Here is a 22,352-nt window from a genome sequence, read left to right as displayed (position 1 = left end):
TATCTATCTATATCTATACTATGATTTCTATTGAGTTTGGCAAAAATAAACAAAAGAATCTCAATCAATCCAAAGTAAAACTTAAGGCCAAGACAAAGCAAAGATAACAATGTGATCAATGTCCAAAGATTTGATTTGAAATTTCTAAAATTCATTTCAACAACTTGCAAGAAGACTTAAGATAAACAATGGGAACATAGAATTGAGCAATTGAAACCCTCACCAGATAGTTTACACTCTAATCGCTCAGTGTGTAGGGTTTAATCACTCAACCCTCCTTTAATCATGTTTCTCCAAGATTTGCAAGTCGTCTAACAATCAACTAATATTTGATGAATGAATGCAAATATCATGAGGACTTTTGAGGGTTGTAATGGGGCTAGGGTAAGGGTAGGATTAATATGGTTAAGTGGACTTATAGATTGGATCTTTGATTAGCTCAAGTATCCCACATAATTCTATATCATCCTATATGCATAACAAAGCAACCTAACTACCCATTTATCCATTTCTCACATTCACTCATGCATTTTTTTTCTTTCCAATTCAACTACATATGCATCCCTTATTTGTATTCTTATTATCATTTCTCTTTTTTTCTTTTTTTTTCTTTTTTTTTCCAAAAGGTATATACACCAAATTTTCTTTTTTTATCAACAAAGAGAGATGCATATGTTTCAAGTAATGAATACATGAGTGTTTACCCATTTTTCCAAATTTTCTCAATGAACATCCAAAATAACTTTCTACCATTGTTTCCCACAAATCCCCCCACACTTGAATAACACACACACACTCAAACCCAAGCTAATCAAAGATACAATCAATGGACACAATGGTTTTTCACTTAGGATGAATGATGTGCTTACAATGAGAACAAAGGGAATTAAAGGCTTAAAAAGTGGTTTACAAAGATAGATGCAAGGGTTGGCCATATGGGTTAGTGAGCTATACAAAGATGGCCTCAATCATACTAAATGCAATCCAAAACAAAAAATATAGGACATATAGACTAAAACAAATCTAAGATCACAATCATAAAATGAGTTTATAACATATAAGAACAAAATTTGTGATTGAAAATATGCAACCACACAATTTAAGCTCAAATCTCACTTGGTATTTGTTCAAGCTCTTTTCTATGTTCCATAAAAAGATACTTCAAGCAAGTTCAAAAATTAATTTTAAAATCTAATCAATGGAATGCCCAAAAAGAGATTTCTTGAAAATTCTTTGTTGTTTTACCAAAACTTATTTACTATATGTATGTATGTATGTATGTATGTATGTATGTATGTATGTATGTATGTATGTATGTATGTATGTATGTATGTCTGTATGTATGTATGTTGTGATGGATGCAATTTCAAAATCTTTCCTAGTTCTATTCGTAATTTTCAACAAGCAAAAATTAACATGAACAATTAGGACAAAATTCCCTAGGCATTATACTATTCACATCATCCGATCACAACTTCTATATATATACTAAAGAAAAGATGTAAGAAATGCAACATGCAATAACTAGAAACAAACTATGGATAAGCTAAGATATATATACTAGAAGAAAATTGCAATGTAACAATCAAAAGATATCTAAATATCTACAAGAAACATAATAAAAGAAAGCAAAAAAAGTTCAAAGTATTCGGAAAAGAAAGTTTACGCCCCAAATTGACGAATTCTCTCCCATACTTCAGCGTTACACGGTCTTCCGTGCACAAACACGATCTGTGGGGTGTCTCTCAAGAGATCCTCCATCTTCGTTTGGCGGATGGGAGGCTTGGGTTGTGTGGAAATTTCCAATTCCACTGTATGCTCGGCATATCCCTCCTCGGTGTCCTTCTCCTTTCTCGGATCCTTGCCTTCATGTCTCATCAACGGCCGGCTAACGTGGCATCTACACAATGAAAAAGTAGGCATGAGTTCCTCAATTAAATGGCCTAAGATGCAAGCAATAAATGAGCATCCATTAAACACAAGCAAGCTTAGGCAATTGTAACAAGAGTGAATTGAATGTAGGACATATTGGATATTAAAATTGTGCAAGTGAAAGCTCAAGATTGATATAAAATAGCACAATAAACAATAACTAATGCAATCATAAAAAGAAAATTACTTATTCATCCTTAGGAAAAATCAAATAATCACATGGTTAAGGTGTTTGTTACAAAAAGTGACAAGTCTTGATAGAATCAAGCCAAGTTAACTCAAACAAATGCAAGGCATTAACAAGAAACAAGGACCTTGTGATGTGATTATATTGACTTAAAAATCACGGTGAACAAGCAATTCAATTCAATTCACTAAATTTCGTATGCACTTATAAAAGTTTCACCTAATATGTAACAAAAATGTAAATGTGCAAATCTAATTAGGTGATAGTAATTGAAGGTAAAGTACAAGTGGATTGATGAAATTCAATCAAGAAGCAACCCAATCAACATAAATCAAACACTTGCAACTTATTGAATCAACAAATAATTAAACACAAACTAATACAATTACCAAAATAAAAAATGAAATGCAAACAAAACAAAGTAGAGCAAGTAGAGTAGAAGGTAAAAGGGAGAGAAGAAGGGAGTGAAAGGAAGAAGAAGAGAAGAAGTAGAGAGAATGGAAGAAGAAGTGTAGTGGTGAGAAAACAGGGGTGTGCGTGCGCACAGATACGTGCGTACGCACACTAGGCGGAAAAGGGAAGGTGTGTGAGCGCACACTCTATGCGAGTGCTCCTGGCAGAAGAGGAATCAAGACGTGTGCGTGTGCACGGGGCTGTCCGCTCGCATAGAAGGCCTTTTTTTAAGGACATGGAAAGGATCACGTGTGCGCGCGCACACGGGTCCGTGCGCGCGCACAGAGCATAAGGGGCAGGGGTTCCCATGCACAGGCTGCGCCAACGCTCCCACCAAGGTGGTTGCAAGTTGACGTGCAGACGCATAAGCCTGTGCGGTGATGTGTGGAAAACGATCCAACACAAACTCACCGGCAAGTGTACCGGGTCGCATCAAGTAATAATAACTCACATGAGTGAGGTCGATCCCACAGGGATTGAAGGATTGAGCAATTTTAGTTTAGTGGTTGATTTTTTCAAGCGAATCAAGTATTGGTTGAGTGGTTTGTATTTGGCAGAAACTAAATTGCATAAATTGTAAAGGGAGAGGGAAGAATTGCAGTAAATTAAAGAGAACAAGGAGTAAAAGTGCTGAATCTTAAAGTACAAGTAATGTAAATTGCAGAAACTTAGATTGCAAGAAATGTAAATGATTGAATCTTAAAGTGCAAGAAATGTAAATTGCTTGAATTATAAAAGGAAATTGGGAGCTGGGAGTGCAGAATTTAAACAACCCAAAGTAATTTGCAACAAGCAGAAGAACTAAAGATGAATTAAATTGCAATAGATCTCAAACAGAAAAGCAAAAGTGTTTGAAGAATGAAAACAGAAAATGACTGATGCTTAATTTGCAGTAATTTAAAGAATGTTGAAGATCTCGGGAGTGGAAGAGACTAGAAAACAAGTCTAGATCTCAAATCCTTCCTTGATCCCACAAGAACAATTGCAAAATGAAAATAGAAAAGTAAATTGCAGAAGAAATAGAAGTATGGAAGTAATAAACAGAATTGAAATTTAAGTTCTAGAATTATGCAGAAAGTAAACAAGATCAAGGTGAGATTGAAACAGAAGTTCTTCAATTCTCCACCCAAGATTCAAGACAAGAAGTAAAGAATGCTCAAGCAAGAACAAGGAAGAAGAGAGATCAATTCTCCTTCCCAATTCTCTGAGATCCAAATTCAAAGTAAAATCTCCAAATTACAAAAATGGAAATCCAAAAGAAAGCCAAAAGTGAAAGTGAATAAAATGCTAGAGGTTAAAGTTTTTTTTCTAAATCAAACTAACACCTATTTATGCACTTCCTAATTTAGATCTAAGAATTTGAGTGGGCTTTAAAATTTGGTGAAGAAATGAATTAAATTGGATTTTTAGTGAATTTTTGGCCCAAATGCACCTCCCAAGGATGGCTCAGTTAGAAAACCAAACTGAGCCCCCAAGTGTTGCTGTCCGTGTCCAATTTGGTGTGCGCGTCCCAGCCCTGCCGTGTTGCTTGACATTAGAGCTCAGTTGGAATTTTGAACTGAGCTCTAGTCATGGCCGTGTCATTTGTGCACATCATAGCCCCCTTGGTGTGTCAAAGTGTGCGCCAAAATGTGGAGGAATGGGGGGATGTAGTGCTCAGTTGAGAAAACCAACTGAGCTCCCCATGTGTAGCACTTTTCTTGAGACCTCAGTCTCCCAAGTTCGAATCCTGGTGGAAGCAAGTGGAGGCTATTTTTCTTGGAAGAGTTGGACGTTCCTCCCTTGCTTTTCATGGAGTTTCCTGGTTCGAACCTCTTGGAGTGCATCTTGGCTAATTTTCTTGCAAGCTAAGTAGCGCTCCTCCCTTATGTTCCAAAGAGTTCCCAGGTTCGAAACTTGGCCCAAGCATCTTGTGTTATTTTCCTTGCAAGCTTGGTAGTGTGTGGTTCCATGTTCGAACCTTGGAAGAAGCATTTTAGCTAATTCTTCTTGATTTTCCTTGCAAGGAGCGTTCCTTGCTTCCCTTGGGTCATTGGTTCGAAACTTGGTGGTTCCCTCCCTTGGAATTTCATCTTGAATTAATTTTGAGAAGTCCCCGATAAAGCTCACTTAGTGAACTGAGCTTCAAGTTGTTTCCTTGCTTTCTATAGTGCTCAGTTGACTAATTAAACTGAGCTTGGTGCTTTGCTCTTTCCCATTTTTCCTTGTGAAGCTCAGTTTGCTTTCTCAACTTAGCCTTCACTCTTCTTTGATTTTTGCTACGCTTTTTCCTCCCTTGGGCACGCTTTTTGCTTCCTTTGGACACGCTCCCTAAGCCATGCTTCTCTTATTTTCTTCTTTCTTATTTTCTACAAGTGATCAAATCAACCAATCAAAGTATCACAAAATTCACAAGGTTTATAAATCAATTAATTATCAATTAAATTTAGCTTAAACCTCATGATTTTGTATCAATTAAAGGGTGGTTGATTGATTCTACAAAACCATGCAATTCCACTCCAAATTACTTACTTACAATGCAAGAAAGTGAATAAATTCTAATAAAAACAAAGAAAAAGACTAGTAAAACTAGGCTAAGATGACTTGTCATCACAACACCAAACTTAAAACTTGCTTGTCCCCAAGCAAGCATGAAACATGAGAGAAGATAGAATAGAAGAGAGAAGTATACATGTGATGCAGGGAAGTTGTCGTCAAGTAAAAACTCACACTAGAGTGAGGTCGAATCCCACAGGGATTGATTGATCAAGAAACTTTAATTAGAAGAATGTTCTAGTTGAGCGAATCCAGAATTTGGGTTGAGAGTTGCAGAAAATAAAATGGTGAGAATGTAAATAACAGAAAAGTAAATGCTAGAATTAAAGAACTGGAAGTAAATGACTGAAAATAAATTGCAGAATTTTAAATGGGAATGGGGGATTTGCTCATAAAAGTAAATCTCAGAAATTAAAGAGAATGGGTAAGATTAGAGATGGGGAATTCATTGGGCTTAGGAGATGTTGCAATTCTCTGGATCAAGTTCATTTTCATATCTTCCTTAATCAATGCACTCATTGATCTCCTTGGCAATCTTAAGTGATTGAATTGCAATTCCCTGCAATTCAATCTCTCAAATCTTGATCAATAGCCAATTCCTTGGTCAATTGCTCATGAGAAGAGATGAAGTATGGTCACTGATTATACCACATGCATTTCCCAAACCAAGTATTGAGAGGGTTATAGTCACATACCCATCCAAACCCAATTTGGTCCAGCATGAGAAAGCATTTCTAGCTTGATCTCTTCATTCCTCTTCCAAGGTTCAAAAGAGATCCAAGTTTGAATAGCTTCTCTTCCAAGGTAACTACTCAATTGGATAAAGATCGAAAGCTTTCAAGTAAAATCAAGAGGAAAGATAGAAGAAGAACATGAAAATTAGTATTGATCCATCAAATTACAACAGAGCTCCCTAACCCAATGAAAGGGGTTTAGTTGTTCATAGCTCTTGAAAATGAAAACAAAGATGGAGAATACATCATAAAACTAGAAATTGCAAAGAAAGTAAATACAGAGAGTAATTCTTCAGCCTCCAGAACTCCTTTACAATTCAAAGTTACTCCTATATATACTACTCTTCTCAGCTTCTAGTTTACTCTTCAAGTCTTGGGCCTTTGGATCTTGAGTTTGAAGCAGTTCTTTTCTTCATTTGGGCTTGGCTTTACTTCCAGAGAGAAAGTGCTAAGTGGGCAGAGACTTTAGCTCAGGACGTTAGGGGTGTTAATATTTAGTGAGAATATAAGTTCGAGAACGTTAGTGACACTTAACATTGTTACTAACGTTCCAATATACCCCTTTGCCTTACGTTAAAACCCATGTTAACTAGGTTAACGTGGCTTTTAATGTTGCCTTGTTAGTCCTTCGAGAACGTTAGTGATACTCAACATTGTCACTAACGTTCCAGTGTGCCCCTTCTTGTTTCACGTTAAAGCCCACGTTAACTAGGTTAACGTGGCTTCTAACGTGGTCCTTGCGAACCTTCGAGAACGTTAGTGACACTCAACATTGTCACTAACGTTCCAATGTGCCCCTGGGTCTCACGTTAGAGTCCACGTTAACTAGGTTAATGTGGCTTCTAACGTGGCCATCCTTTAGCCATCCCAACGTTAGTGACAATGTTGAGTGTCACTAACGTTGGCTCATCTTTCATTTCTCATCGTTAGCTTCCACGTTAACCAAGTTAACGTGGAGGTTAACGTGACTCTTGGGGGTTGTGTGGTTGCTTCAACGTTAGTGACAATGTTGAGTGTCACTAACGTTGTCGACAACTCTTCATCCTCTACGTTAATTCCCAAGTTAACCAAGTTAATGTGAGAGTTAACGTGGTACTTAGCACCATAGGCCAACGTTAGTGACAATGTTGAGTGTCACTAACGTTGGCTTCTCTCCCTCCCCCTTAACGTTAGAGGCCACGTTAACTAGGTTAACGTGGCTTCTAACGTTGCCACTTATGAGTGATTGCCAACGTTAGTGACAATGTTGAGTGTCACAAATGTTGGCTCAACTTCTCTTCTCCACGTTAGAGTTCACGTTAACTTGGGCATTGATGGCTTTCTTTGAGAGTGTTATTGGCAATCACTTTTCTCATTAATCCTTGCAAGTTACCTCCCCTTTCTTGCTCCTTTTTGGTCCTGAAATCAAGCAACAAAGTGCATTAAAGCTCCAGTCCAAGTCATGAGTAATGCAACATAATATTTGTCACTAAACTTATGCAAAATCCTCATGAAATCATGTAAAATGCACAATGTGTGCTTGAGTCAAGGCATAAGTGAATATTTACCCAAAACTAGCTTATTTCCTAAAGAAATGCATGAAACTAACCTAAAAACAGTAAAGAAAAGGTCAGTGAAACTGGCCAAGATGCCCTGGTATCACAACACCAAACTTAAAGCTTGCTTGTCCCTAAGCAAGTACTGGAACAAGAGAATGATGAATGGAATATCCAGAGGAATGAGTCATTCTTGTGGAAGTCATATTACTGATTTTATGGTGGTTTCATGCATAGCAACTTAGGTTCATTCCATTACTGGCTTTCAGACCTTTATCATGTCCCTAAACACTTACTTTGTTTATATCTCATGAGACTTTTATTCATTGATCCTTTTATTGTTGTTTCAAGGGTTATTTGTGTTATTTAGGCTAAGTGCTCTGTAAGGGGGCAACTCTTTAAGATAAGCTTTCAGCCAACACTCCCGAACCAGTTGGTCCAAGGTGCTAGGTGTTGAAGCACCCCTAAGGACTTACTCCCTCAAGTCTCTCCCCCATACATACACACCACAGGCACATAGTTTATTTGTTTTCTTTTCTTGAGACCTTGGTGTCCAGCACCTCTTTGGGTTACTAAATGCTCTGTAGTGAGGGTTACTCTTGATAGTGGATTTTCAGTTAATAATCCCGGGTTAGTTAACCCAAGTTACCAAGTGATAAAGCACCCCTAAGAGCTTATTCATCCAAGTAGATCCCTCACACAGGGGCACCACAGACACTTGCCTCAAGCTTAAAACCATTGATGCCTAGCCTTATTGCTTACTCTTTTTCTTTTGTTTTTCACTTCCATTGTTCTTTCCCTTTTCTCTTCTTAGGATCTTGTTATTAACTTAGTCTCATGAGTGTATCCAAAGCAAAGTATTCAGGATAGATAGTTGTCCTCCTAACCTTGTGGTTGAACTAACTTAGCTAACTTATGACTACCCCAAGGATTCATGAATGCACTTCCACAATATGAACTCTACCCTGGTCTTTTGAAAACAATCATTCTCTTCTTCATTTGATTTAAAGGGATAAGCTTACAAGTAGGTTAAGTGATGGTGCAGTGACATTTAAACCAGAAATCATGGACCTCTTCAGAAGGAAAAACTTAAAAGACAGAATTAAAAAAATTTGAACATAACATGGAAGCATGTTCTATTTCATACAAGATCTTCCTTATTTAAAGCATAGAAAAGATGGACTAAAAAGAACTCCACCACCTTTCATTCATGTGGATGTCCATGCTCCCATCCTTGTTTATCCTCATTGTGTCTCTCTTGAGTACTTGTACTTCCACTTCCTTTGCCTTTTCCAAGCAGCTTTCTCCAGAAACCACTATCTTCCATCTTCTTCTTGAGTGCCTCCTTTTGTTGTTTCACTTTTCTCTCTTCTTGTTCTACAAATTCTTTTTGAACTTCATCATATGCAGGGATGGCATAGTGTAGATGATGCATATTACTGGTCATGTAGTTCAACTCGGCTTGAGTGTTTACATAGAACTCCTCCCTATGTAGTTGCCTTCCTTCATTGAGTACACTGAATTCATTGAAAGTTTTCATTTAGCCTATCTTCCCCTCTTTTCGCTCTTCCAATTGCTTCCCTTTCAAGCTCTTGTCTTTCATTCACTTGGTTGATGGCTTGAGTGAGCTGAGAGTAGTGTTCCTGCTGCTGCTCCATTTGTTGTTTTTGCCATGCTTCCTGTTGGTTCAGCCGGTTCAGTAATTGCTCTTGTCCTTCCATATGTCTCTGTCCTAAATCCTCAATGGCTCTCAGAAGGTGAGTCATATTCAAGTTGGTTGGGTCATGATACTCTTCTTGTTGATGTTCTTCCTGATGGTGTTCCTCTTGATGAGCTTCTTCCTGGGTCCTTTGCCTTCCTATATGTGGCCTTCTTAGTTGCTGAGCCGGTGTGGTATAGACCATTCGCTCGAGTGTGACTGGCCTCCCTAGGTTTACCCAATCTGGGCTGCTGTCCTCAAATACTACCTTGGCCTTGTTGCACAAGCGGAAAATGGTGCTGGGGTACCAAAGTCTGGCTCCTGAGTCAGCTTTCTCAGCTGACTCTTGAATCCCTTCGGCAATGAGCTCATGCACCTTGATTTCTCCACCTTGTACTAAGCATTGTACCCTAGTGGCTCGATTGATGTTAACTTCCGAATTGTTAGTGGCTGGTAGGATGGACCTCCTTACAAGCTCAAACCACCCTTTGGCTTCAGGGTGAAGGTCTCCCCTTTTTATGAATTTTGGTCTCCCATCTGAGTACCTCTCCCAGTCAGCGGCTATGACACAGATATTTGATGCTATATCTGAGAGCTCATCCTTATCGGGGTTTCTATTTATCCTTGCCTGATAACTCTCCTCATCAAAATGAGGTGATTTCAATTGAAGAGCTCTTGTGATGGCACTTGGGCTGAAGTCCACCTCCCTTCCTCTCACATAACTTTTGAAGGTTGGGGCTTGGGTCTTATCCTCTCTAACTGCATTTACATAGAATTCTTTGATGAGGTTTCCATTGATCTTCCCCTCTAGACTGGTGAGCAATTGCCACCCCCTCAATTCGATTTTTCTCCAAATCTGTGGTGATTCATTGGCATTGATTTTGAAGATTAATTCTGGCAATATCCTTCTGGCACTTATCCGCTCAAATTCATGCTCATGAAAGGCAGTCTTGAATCTCTTGTCATCAAAAGGAGCACTCTCCACAGGCCCCTTCCTCTTTTGCCTCTTTGAGCTTGATGATGCCATGACTTGAATTGTTGTTTGAGGGGGTTTGAGGCTTCGGATAGATGAAGAGATGGTTGGTTAAAGCAAATTGTGATGAAGGGTTTAGTGTGCCAATTGAAGTGTGGAGAGTGGGGATTTGAATGTGAGGAGTGAGCATGCACTACGGTTCACTTATATAAGAAAATCATGAGTGGATGAAGGGTGTAGATTGCATGAATGTTTACTAGATGAACGGATGGGGCTATTTATGAAGGGAAGACAAGGATCATCACTTTAATGAGAGTGATTGGTTCGGTCTCCAAGGTTCTTCTTTCTCCAATTTTGCATGGCAGCGTTTCCCCATGCGTTCCCTCTTGAGACATGTGTGTAGTGCTCTTCATTAAGTGGCGAAATCTCCCCCATTTAATTGTCCAATCAATCCCTTTTCATGCTTCTTTTCTTTTCCTATAAAGATTTGAAATAAGGGAATTAATATATAAGAAAATTAAAACTCTACGGCTAGAATAAATTGAAAGAAAGGATTTGATTGTTTGTTTATGAATTTCAACTAGCTAACTAACTATTGGTGGTTCCTTATATGCATTTTGGTGGCACCATGGGGTGACACCAAACTTAGTTTGAGGCACTGTGATGAAGGTTTTGTGTTCAAAGCTTCCAAGACTAGCATGCAACTTGGTTTGCTTTGAACACCAAACTTGTTCCTCACTATATTCTGCATAAGAGGATTTTCACCAATTGTTTGTTAAGTTTGGATTGAAGCTCATAAAGATTGACTTATTCATTATCATCTAAAAGCATATAAAACATGGGTTGCCTCCCATGAAGCGCTTCTTTAGCGTCACTAGCTTGACGTTTTTCCTTCATCATGGTGGTTGGTAGTGCTTAAAGTCCTCCCCTCTTGCTGTGGACTTGTATCCATTGGTTGAATCAATGATCTCCATATGTTCCAGAGAAAGAACTCTGTTGATAGTGAAGACCTTGGGTAATTGAGATGGTACAGTAGGGAGATTAGGGGGAATATCTGGGAAGTAAGCTGAGACAACTCTATCCCCTGGAGAGAAATCTTCCGTAGGGATCTTCTTGTTCCTCCATCTCCTTGGTACCTTCTTTTTTATTTCTTTTGAGGTTGCCTTCCCCTTGGTGACCTCTTTTCTCCAAGGAGTTGTGATGCTATCTTCACCTGCCTCTAGAGGTTTTGGTTCCTCCAACTTCTCCTTGAGCTGTGGCAATTGCTGTTTTCCTTGTTTGTCAGTTAATGGGGTCTCAGAGTGAACTGGCTGTGCTCCAGTGCTTGTTTCGTCCTTCAGTGTCTCATTGTCATTTGTGCTTAGTTCCTTGTCCTCTTGATCTATTTCTTGTGAGAGTTTGAAAACATTGAAGCTGAGTCGTTCATCATGGATTCTCAATATTAGCTCCCCTTTCTCTACATCGATAAGTGCTTTGGCCGTAGCTAGAAATGGTCTTCCCAATATGATTGGGTGAGTGTGACTTTCTTCCATGTCCAGAATGATAAAGTCTGTTGGGAGAAAGTACTTCCCAACCTTTAGCAACACATTTTTCACCACTCCTATTGCTTGCTTTTGAGTTTTGTCAGCCAGTCTGATAATGACATCTGTAGGCATTATCTCATTGATCTGCAGCCTCTTCACCAGGGATAAGGGCAGTAAGTTGATGCTGGCCCCTAGATCACATAGTGCTCTGTCGAACATAGTTTCACATATGGCACAAGGGACATGAAAACTTCCTGGGTCTCTTCTTTTTGTAGGTAACTCAGGTTGAATAAGGGCACAACATTCCTTGTTCATCACTATAGTCTGCCCTCCCTTGAGTGAGCTTTTCCTGGGAAGAAGTTCCTTCATATATTTGATGAATGCAGGCATTTGTTGAATTGCCTTGATGAATGGTATGTTCACATGCAGAGATGCAAACAAGTTTAGGAACCTTGAGTATATTCTTTTTCCCACAGGACCATTGAGCAGTTGAGGGAATGGTGCATAGAGCTTCAGCAGCTCTTGTTGTGAGATTTTTGGTTCTTTGTGATCTCTATCATCCTCCTTTGTTGAGTTGTCTTCAGGTTGTTTGCACATTTTTCCTTGCTCGTCTTCAATCTCTTGATCGCTTGTAGTGACCATTTTGCAATCTTCCCATCTTACTTTCTTTGCTTCTCCCTTGGGGTTTTTCTCAGTGTCACTTGGGAAGCTATCAGTAGGTTTGGGAATCTTCTCAGCTAAATATCCCACCTGGAATTCCATCTTCCTAATGGTTTCTCCCTGGTTCTTAATATTGGCTCGCACCTCCTCTTTGAACACCTTATTTTTTTGAATCTCTTGGCTTATTCCTTCAAGTAAGGCTTCAATCTTAGAGAGCCTGTCATCAATTGATGAGTGGTTCGGAGCTGATGTGCTGTTTTGGTTTTGATAAGTGTGTGGAGAGTTGTTGTTGTGGGGGTATTGAGATGTCCTCTGGGTGAATTGTTGGTGAGCTGCATTGTTGTTGGAATTGTAACGTCTCTGGTCTTGGTTTAGATCTTGCTCACTTCCCCACCCAAAGTTCGGGTGATTTCTCCATCCAGGGTTGTAAGTCTTGGAGTATGGATCATAGTTTTTCCTTGGTGAATTCCCAATGTAGTTGGCTTGTTCCTGACTCCCTTCTGCTTCTTGGTTTACTCCTTCTCGTGTTGTTGATGAAGTGGAGATTGCTGCTACTTGGTTCATCTCCATCTTCTTGGTGAGGTCAGCCAGCTGCTGAGTAATGAGCTTGTTTTGGGCCAACAGAGCATCTACATTGTTTAGCTCCATCACTCCTCTTGTGTTCCCTCTTTCGGAAGTATAGAAGTAGTCATTTTTTGCTACTGTTTCAATAACATCTATAGCTTCCTCAATGGTCTTCTTCTTGTTCAAAGACCCTCCAGATGAATGATCTACTGCCTTCTTTGACTCATAAGAGAGCCCTTCATAGAAAATGTGCAGCTGGACCCATTCGTTGAACATGTCAGGTGGACACCTCCTTGTTAAGTCTTTGAACCTCTCCCATGCTTCATACAGAGTCTCACCATCCTGTTGCCTGAAGGTTTGAACCTCAGCTCTCAGCCTATTAATTCGTTGAGGAGGGTAGAACCTTGCTAGGAATTTGTTCACCACATCCTCCCAAGTTGTCAAGCTCTCCCTTGGGAAGGATTCCAGCCACTTGGCTGCCTTGTCTCTGAGTGAGAAGGGAAATAAGAGCAATCTATAGGCGTTAGGATGAACACCATTAGATTTTACTGTGTCACATATTCTCAGGAAGGTGGTCAAATGTTGGTTGGGATCTTCTTGAACACCTCCTCCAAACGAACAGTTGTTCTGAACAAGGGTGATGAGCTGTGGTTTAAGTTCAAAGTTGTTGGCATGGATTGTTGGCTTTTGGATGCTACTTCCACAATTGCCTGGGTTTGGATTAATGTAAGAGTCCAAAACTCTTCTATCCTCCCCAGCATGATTTGCTCCACCTCCTCTGCCATGGTTGTGAGTCTCTTCTTCATGATGATTTTCCATGTTTTCTTCCATGTTTGGTTCAAAGTATTCCTCAAACTGTTCTTCCTCTTCTTCAGCACCAACTACTTGTTTTCCTCTTGCCTCCTTCCTTAGTCTAAGGAAGGTTCTCTCTGGTTCAGAATCAAAGGAAGTTGAAGCCCCGCTTCTTCTCCCTGTCATACAACTAACAAGTACAAGCAGAGAAGATAGGTGCAGACAGTATTTATGTCAGAATTGATGTTAGTTGTGGGTGATGCAATATATCAAATAGTTAGTGGGTTAGCAAACAGAATTGAAAATAACAAAGAAAAACAAGAGAGTAGATGGAGAAGGGAAGAAGTTTTACTAAAACAAAAAGCAAATCAATCAAACAGAAAATTGAAATTCACAAAATAAAATGCTCAATCTAGTGATCTTCCAATCTAATCATTGTTGATGCACAATCAATCCCCGACAACGGCGCCATAAACTTGATGCGTGGAAAACTTGTCTCTCAACAAATCTCCCTTCGGCAAGTGTACCGAAGTTGTCGTCAAGTAAAAACTCACACTAGAGTGAGATCGAATCCCACAGGGATTGATTGATCAAGCAACTTTAATTAGAAGAATGTTCTAGTTGAGCGAATCCAGAATTTGGGTTGAGAGTTGCAGAAAATAAAATGGCGAGAATGTAAATAACAGAAAAGTAAATGCTAGAATTAAAGAACTGGAAGTAAATGACTGAAAATAAATTGCAGAATTGTAAATGGGAATGGGGGATTTGCTCATAAAAGTAAATCACAGAAATTAAAGAGAATGGGTAAGATTTGAGATGGGGAATTCATTGGGCTTAGGAGATGTTGCAATTCTCCGGATCAAGTTCATTTTCATCTCTTCCTCAATCAATGCACTCATTGGTCTCCTTGGCAATCTTAAGTGATTGAATTGCAATTCCTTGCAATTCAATCTCTCAAATCTTGATCAATAGCCAATTCCTTGGTCAATTGCTCATGAGAAGAGATGAAGTATGGTCACTGATTATACCACATGCATTTTCCAAACCAAGTATTGAGAGGGTTATAGTCACATACCCATCCAAATCCAATTTGGTCCAGCATGAGAAAGCATTTCTAGCTTGATCTCTTTATTCCTCTTCCAAGGTTCAAAAGAGATCCAAGTTTGAATAGCTTCTCTTCCAAGATAACTACTCAATTGGATGAAGATCGAAAGCTTTCAAGTAAAATCAAGAGGAAAGATAGAAGAAGAACATGAAAATTAGTATTGATCCATCAAATTACAACAGAGCTCCCTAATCCAATGAAAGGGGTTTAGTTGTTCATAGCTCTTGAAAATGAAAACAAAGATGGAGAATACATCATAAAACTAGAAATTGCAAAGAAAGTGAATACAGAGAGTAATTCTTCAGCCTCCAGAACTCCTTTACAATTCAAAGTTACTCCTATATATACTACTCTTCTCAGCTTCTAGTTTACTCTTCAAGTCTTGGGCCTTTGGATCTTGAGTTTGAAGCAGTTCTTTTCTTCATTTGGGCTTGGCTTTACTTGCAGAGAGAAAGTGCTAAGTGGGTAGAGACTTCAGCTCAGGACGTTAGGGGTGTTAATATTTAGCGAGAATATAAGTTCGAGAACGTTAGTGACACTTAACATTGTTACTAACGTTCCAATGCACCCCTTTGCCTTACGTTAAAACCCACGTTAACTAGGTTAACGTGGCTTTTAACGTTGCCTTGTTAGTCCTTCGAGAACGTTAGTGACACTCAACATTGTCACTAACGTTCCAGTGTGCCCCTTCTTGTTTCACGTTAAAACCCACGTTAACTAGGTTAACGTGGCTTCTAATGTGGTCCTTGCCAACCTTCGAGAACGTTAGTGACACTCAACATTGTCACTAACGTTCCAATGTGCCCCTGGGTCTCACGTTAGGGTCCACGTTAACTAGGTTAACGTGGCTTCTAACGTGGCCATCTTTTAGCCATCCCAACATTAGTGACAATGTTGAGTGTCACTAACGTTGGCTCATCTTTCATTTCTCATCGTTAGCTTCCACGTTAACCAAGTTAACGTGGAGGTTAACATGACTCTTGGGGGTTGTGTGGTTGCTTCAACGTTAGTGACAATGTGGAGTGTCACTAACGTTGTCGACAACTCTTCATCCTCTACGTTAATTCCCACGTTAACCAAGTTAACGTGAGAGTTAACGTGGTACTTAGCACCATAGGCCAACGTTAGTGACAATGTTGAGTGTCACTAACGTTGGCTTCTCTCCCTCCCCCTTAACGTTAGAGGCCACGTTAACTAGGTTAACGTGGCTTCTAACGTGGCCACTTATGAGTGATTGCCAACGTTAGTGACAATGTTGAGTGTCACTAACGTTGGCTCAACTTCTCTTCTCCACGTTAGAGTTCACGTTAACTTGGTTAACGTGACTCTCTAACGTGGGCATTGATGGCTTTCTTTGAGAATGTTATTGGCAATCACTTTTCTCATTAATCCTTGCAAGTTACCTCCCCTTTCTTGCTCCTTTTTGGTCCTGAAATCAAGCAACAAAGTGCATCAAAGCTCCAGTCCAAGTCATGAGTAATGCAACATAATATTTGTCACTAAACTTATGCAAAATCCTCATGAAATCATGTAAAATGCACAATGTCTGCTTGAGTAAAGGCATAAGTGAATATTTACCCAAAACTAGCTTATTTCCTAAAGAAATGCATGAAACTAACCTAAAAACAGTAAAGAAAAGGTCAGTGAAACTGGCCAAGATGCCCTGGCATCAACATGTCCTTATTAAGCAAATAGTTGAACTTGGTTCATGGGGTTTCATGCAGATCAAAAGTGGCTCATTTATTACTTGCTGTCAAAACAAACAATGTTTCCTTAAGGATTCACTAAGGTTGCTGCTACACTGCCTTGCTTTTTGCTTACTTCCCTTGTTAGCTTTTTCTTTCTTTCTTTTGCATTAGAGAGCTTATTACTTATTGAAGGCTTGGTGGCAAATGTTGCAGTGGCCTTTGGCTTAATTTCACTCAACATTTCTTCACCACAGATACATGGCTCACCTTTTTCCTCCTAGGATCATTGATGCCCAGCATCTCTTTGGGTAACTAAGTGTTTTGTATCTAGGTTGCTCTTTATTGTGGACTTTCAGTTGGCAATCCCAAATCAGTTGATCTAAGTGGCCAAGTTTTGAAATACTCCTTAGAACTTACTTGTCCAAGCATATCCTAGTATAAAAAACACCACAGGCATGTGTCCTAGGGTCCAAGCTATTGGTGTCTAGCCTTATTGTTTGTTTCTTTGCCATTTTCTTTGGCTTTTTCTATTTCTTTTTCTTTTTGTTATGATTCATTTTCAAGGGATTTTTATTAATTTAAGGATCATAGTAGCAAACTAGCTTAGGCCTCAAATAACATGTCATTATGCAGCAATTATTCTATGAGCTAACAATTGAATCAAACACATACCACCACTAACTTCCATTCTAACTTTTGCAACATTGAACAATTACTTTTCTAATTAAAACATCTCTCTTTTATTCAAACAGCAAGGGGAACAAAGCAAAATACTCAAGCTGATGAGTGATGACATTTATTATGCAGATAATTTTTAGGCTAAAGAGAAATTTCAGATAGCTTCCGTTAGCATGTATTTTTACTTGCAACTAAATGATTATTCTAGCAGGGCATAAGGAATCTCTGAATTGAAACAATTCATAACCACAAGGATTAAGAATAAGTAGAACCTGTTGGGTTGCAGCTTTTTCATTCTTCCTTCTGTTATGTCTCTTTTGAGTTACACTGCAGCTTGTCCTCAATTGTTTGCTGTTTCCCTGCATGATTCTTAAAAGTTGCTTGTTTTTCAAGCCCTTTAGGCAACTGATTAATACACAAAGCTTATTTGTGGCTCTTGAACTTACTTTGGTGTGTGAACACCAAACTTAGTTCCTTGCCAACATTTTTCATGCAGCAAACTAACCATATGTGGAACCCTTTTTCCGTGCTCAAGGTAATAAAACTAAATACTATGAAATAGCAAATAGTTAACTAGTTTTATCTAATTGTTTGAAGCTAGCACTAGGCAGAAAGTGAGAATGCATTTCATAATGAGACTTTGGTGGAACACCAAACTTAGAATACTTCATTCTCCCTTTTATTGTTTTGGTGTGCAACACCAAACTTAACTTCTTGCAATATAGATAAAGCTAATTAACCTTTTTATTAAAAAAAATTATGAAAAGAAAACTACCTCAGGTTGGGTTGCCTCCCAACAAGCGCTTCTTTATTGTCAATAGCTTGACATCCTCCATTCTTGTTTAGCTCAGGTTCTGAACCTCTTTTTCCTTGTCCCATTTCCCTCCTAAGTAAGGCTTTGCTCTGTGTCCGTTTGCTGTGAAATGACTCTGTGTAGCTTCATCTAGCAACTCAAGACTTCCATAAGAAAAAACTTTTATTACTAAATATGGGCCAGTCCATTTGGACTTGAGCTTGCCAAGAAAAATCTTGAGCCGTGAATTATACAGAATTACTTGCTGTCCTAGTTTGAATTCTTTCTTTGAGATCTTCCTGTCATGCCACCTTTTGCCTCTTTCCTTGTATGTCTTAGCATTTTCATAGGCTTCTAGCCTAAATTCATCCAACTCATTTAATTGTAGCAACCTTTTCTCCCCTGCTGCCTGAGAATCGAGATTGAGGAGTTTAGTTGCCTAGAAAGCTCTGTGTTCAAGCTCTACAGGGAGATGGCATGATTTTCCATACAATAGCTGAAAGGAGGACTTTCCAATCGAAGTTTTGAAAGCTGTTCTGTATGCCTAGAGTGCATCTTCTAGCTTCCTAGCCCAATCTTTTCTTGTGCTTCCCACTGTTTTTTCCAAGATCTTCTTCAACTCCCTATTTGCCAATTCAGCCTGGCCATTAGTTTGAGGATGGTATGGTGTGGCCACTTTATGGATTACTCCATATTTGTGGAGGAGTTTCTCCATCTGTTTGTTGCAAAAATGACCACCACCATCGCTAATAAGCCCCTTGGGCACTCCATATTTAGTGAAAATGTGCTTTTTAAGGAATTGAAGGACAATCTGTGCATCACAGGTGGTTGTGGCTATAGCTTCCACCCACTTTGAGACATACTCCACTACTACCAAGATGTATCTGAAGGAATAGGAAGGAGGGAAGGGTCCCATGAAATCAATGCCCCATAAGTCAAATAGTTCTACTTCTAGGATGAAATTTTGAGGCATCTCATTCTTTTTTGTCAATCCTCCAGCTCTTTGGCATTCATTGCATTGATGAACAAACTCTCTAGCATCTTTAAAGATGGTTGGCCAATAAAAACCACTTTGCAGTACCTTTGCAGCCGTTCTCTCTGGTCCAAAGTGTCCACCGTATGCTGAACCATGACAATGCCACAATATGTCCTTCATTTTATTTTCAGGGACACATCTCCTAATCATTCCATCAGAGCATCTCTTGAATAGAAAGGGTTCATCCCACAAGAACTTCCTTGCTTCATTGCGTAGCTTCTTCACTTGTTGCTTAGATAATTCTTGAGGGGTTTTCCTTCCTACTTTGTAATTTGTGATGTCAGCAAACCAAGGCGTTTGTTGAACTTGAAAGAGGTGCTCATCAGGGAAATTCTCATTTACTTGCTGTGGTTCATCTTGCTTGGCTTCTTGTGGCACTCTTGATAAGTGATCTGCTACTTGATTTTCACTTCCCTTTCTATCTCTCACTTCAATATCAAACTCTTGTAGCAACAACACCCAGCTAATAAGTCTTGGCTTTGAATCTTATTTAGACATTAAATACTTGAGAGCAGCATGGTCAGTATAAACTATAACTTTTGAGCCAATTAAGTATTGCCTAAACTTTTCAAATGCATATACAATTGCTAAAAGTTCTTTCTCAGTGGTGGTATAATTTTTCTGTGCTTCGTTTAACACCTTGCTAGCATAGTATATGACATGGTGCAACTTGTCTTTCTTTTGCTTCAGTACAGCACCAATAGCAAGATTACTTGCATCACACATGAGTTCAAAAGGTAGGTTCCAATCAGGGAGTGTGATAATTGGTGCTGTAACGAGTTTTCTCTTTAGAGTTTCAAAGGCATGTTTACAGTTATCATCAAAGATAAAGGGAGTATCAAACATTAGTAGATATGGTTTTGCTATTTTTGAAAAATCTTTGATGAACCTTCTGTAAAAACCAGCATGTCCAAGAAAACTCCTTACTGCTTTCACATTAACAGGTATAGGGAGTTTTTTAATAGTTTCTATTTTAGCTCTATCAACTTCTATACCCTTACATGACACTTTATGTCCAAGAACTATTCCTTCTGGAACCATGAAATGGCACTTTTCCCAATTCAATACCAAATTAGTTTCTTGGCACCTTTTCAAAACAAGAGTTAAGTTATGCAAGTAAGTGTTAAATGAATTCCCAAAGACAGAAAAATCATCCATGAAGACTTCTAAAAATTTTTCCGCCATATCAGAAAATATGGAAAGCATACACCTTTGAAAAGTGGCTGGGGATTTGCATAGCCCAAATAGCATTCTCCTGTAGGCAAAAACTCCAAATGGGCATGTGAAGGAAGTCTTCTCTTGATTCTTGGGATCCACCACTATTTGATTATACCCAGAGTACCCATCCAAGAAGCAGCAATAAGCATGGCATGCTAATCTTTCCAACATTTGATCAATGAAGGGTAGAGGGAAGTGATCTTTTCTTGTAGCATCATTTAGTCTCCTGTAGTCTATGCACATTCTCCATCCAGTCACTGTCCTAGTGGGGATCAACTCATTCTTCTCATTGGTGATGACTGTCATTCCTCCTTTTTTTTGGTACAACATAAACCGGGCTCACCCACGAGCTGTCTGAGATTGGGAAGATTATCCCAGCATTCCATAGCTTCATCACTTCTTTTTGAACCACTTCTTTAATGGTTGGGTTGAGTCTTCTCTGAGGTTAAACCACAGGTTTTGACTCTTCCTCCAATAGAATTTTATGCATACAAATGGCAGGGCTGATGCCTTTGATGTCCTCAATTGTCCACCCCAAGGCTGTTTTGTGAGCTTTTAATACTTCAATCAACCTTGCTTCCTCTTCCATGTTCAATGAGGAGTTTATGATTACTGGTAAGGCTCCTGCTTCCCCAAGAAACACATATTTGAGGTGAGAAGGGAGAGGCTTCAACTCTTGTTTTGGCTTATCATTTTTCTTGTCTTCAATGGATATTTCTACCACCTCCTTTCCTTGTTCTTCCTGATGCTCTCGATAATTATCCTCAAACACTTCTTCTACCAAGCTTTCTATCACATCCACATTCATGTAATTTTCTTGCTCAGAGGAGTGTTGCATTGATTTGAAGAAATTGATTACCATTTGTTCATTATGCACCCTGAAGGTCATTTCTCCCTTCTCCACATCAATAGTGGTTCTTGTTGTAGCTAGAAATGGTCTTCCCAAGATGATTGAGTTGTTTCCTTCCCCTTCTGTGTCTAAGATTACAAAGTCCACAGGGAAGATAAACTTTCCAACCTTCACTAGTAGATTTTCCACAACTCCATTGGGTGTCTTGATTGATCTGTCGGCCATTACTAGTGACATCCTAGTGGGTTTGATTTCTTCTATAGCAAGCTTTCTCATCATTGATAGAGGCATCAAGTTGATGCTGGCACCTAAATCACATAGGGCATTTTCCAATGTTATCTTGCCTATAGTGCATGAGACCATAAAACTTCCAGGGTCTTTGAGCTTTGGTGGGATACCCCTCTGGATCACAGCACTGCATTCTTCAGTAAGCATGATAGTCTCCTTTTCTTGCCAACTTCTCTTCTTGTTAATAAGCTCCTTCAAAAATTTGGCATACAGGGGCATTTGCTCTAGTGCCTCAGCTAGTAGAATGTTTATCTCCAATTTCTTGAAGATTTCAAGAAATTTAGGGAAGTGTTGGTCCTTAGTCTCCTTGTTGAACCTTTGAGGATATGGTAGTGGAGGTGTGAAGTTAGCCTCCTGCCTGTGGTCCTTAATTGGCTCTTCAATTGTTTCCTTCCCTTTTCTTGAAATTTTTGGCTGTTCTTCCCTTTCTTGAGCCTGCCATGAAGTTTTCTTGCTTGCTGTTACCTCCTCATCATTAGCTTCCTCTTTTTCCCCTTGTTTCTTGTCATTTTCCTTTGACTTCTTGGTTGCTTCTTCCTTCTTCACCACGATTTTTCCACTCCTTAGTTGTATAGCTTTACATTCCTCCTTTGGATTAGGAATGGTGTCACTTGGGAGTAAGTTCAAAGGTCTCTCAATGGTGAGTTGCTTGGAAAGCTGTCCAATCTGTCTCTCCATATTCTTCATGGAAGCCTACTGATTCTTTGTTGTCATTTCTTGGTGCTTCATCATTTTATCCATTAAGATCTCCAAGTTGGTAATCCTCTGAGAGTCTTTTGAGGTTGGTTGATTGTGGGGTGTTGAGGGTTGAGGGTATGTGTTTTGATTGGTGGCTTAGTTATTGGATGGATGATGGTTGGGATTGGGGTAAGTGTTCTGTGGTTTTCTGTATGTGTTTTGGTTATTGTTTTGCTGGTTGTTTTGGTTTATGTTTTTCCAACTGTTTTGGCTTGAGTTTCTTTGCCATGGTTGTTGAGTTTGATTGTGATTGTCTCCCCATCTGAGGTTGGGGTGGTTCTTCCATGAGGGGTTGTAAGTATCACCATAGACTTCATTTGGCCCAAAATTTTGGTTGTGCATATATTGGACTTGATCCTGCTGTTGGTCCT

General features: G+C 39.2%; 1 non-coding gene across 1 annotated transcript; it reads left to right on the top strand.

Annotated features, from left to right (window-relative positions):
- The first annotated feature begins 13,069 nt into the window (after nucleotides 1-13,069).
- On the top strand, nucleotides 13,070-13,173 carry LOC112746487 (small nucleolar RNA R71). Its single transcript, XR_003174368.1, has one exon. It is a non-coding gene; the product is annotated as a small nucleolar RNA R71 (small nucleolar RNA).
- Nucleotides 13,174-22,352: the final 9,179 nt, after the last annotated feature.

The sequence above is a fragment of the Arachis hypogaea genome, chromosome 14 (assembly GCF_003086295.3).
Source record: "Arachis hypogaea cultivar Tifrunner chromosome 14, arahy.Tifrunner.gnm2.J5K5, whole genome shotgun sequence".
In the NCBI taxonomy this organism is placed as follows: domain Eukaryota; kingdom Viridiplantae; phylum Streptophyta; class Magnoliopsida; order Fabales; family Fabaceae; genus Arachis; species Arachis hypogaea.
The sequence above is the reverse complement of the archived record's forward strand: the minus strand, read 5'-3'. Positions and strand labels throughout refer to the sequence as shown.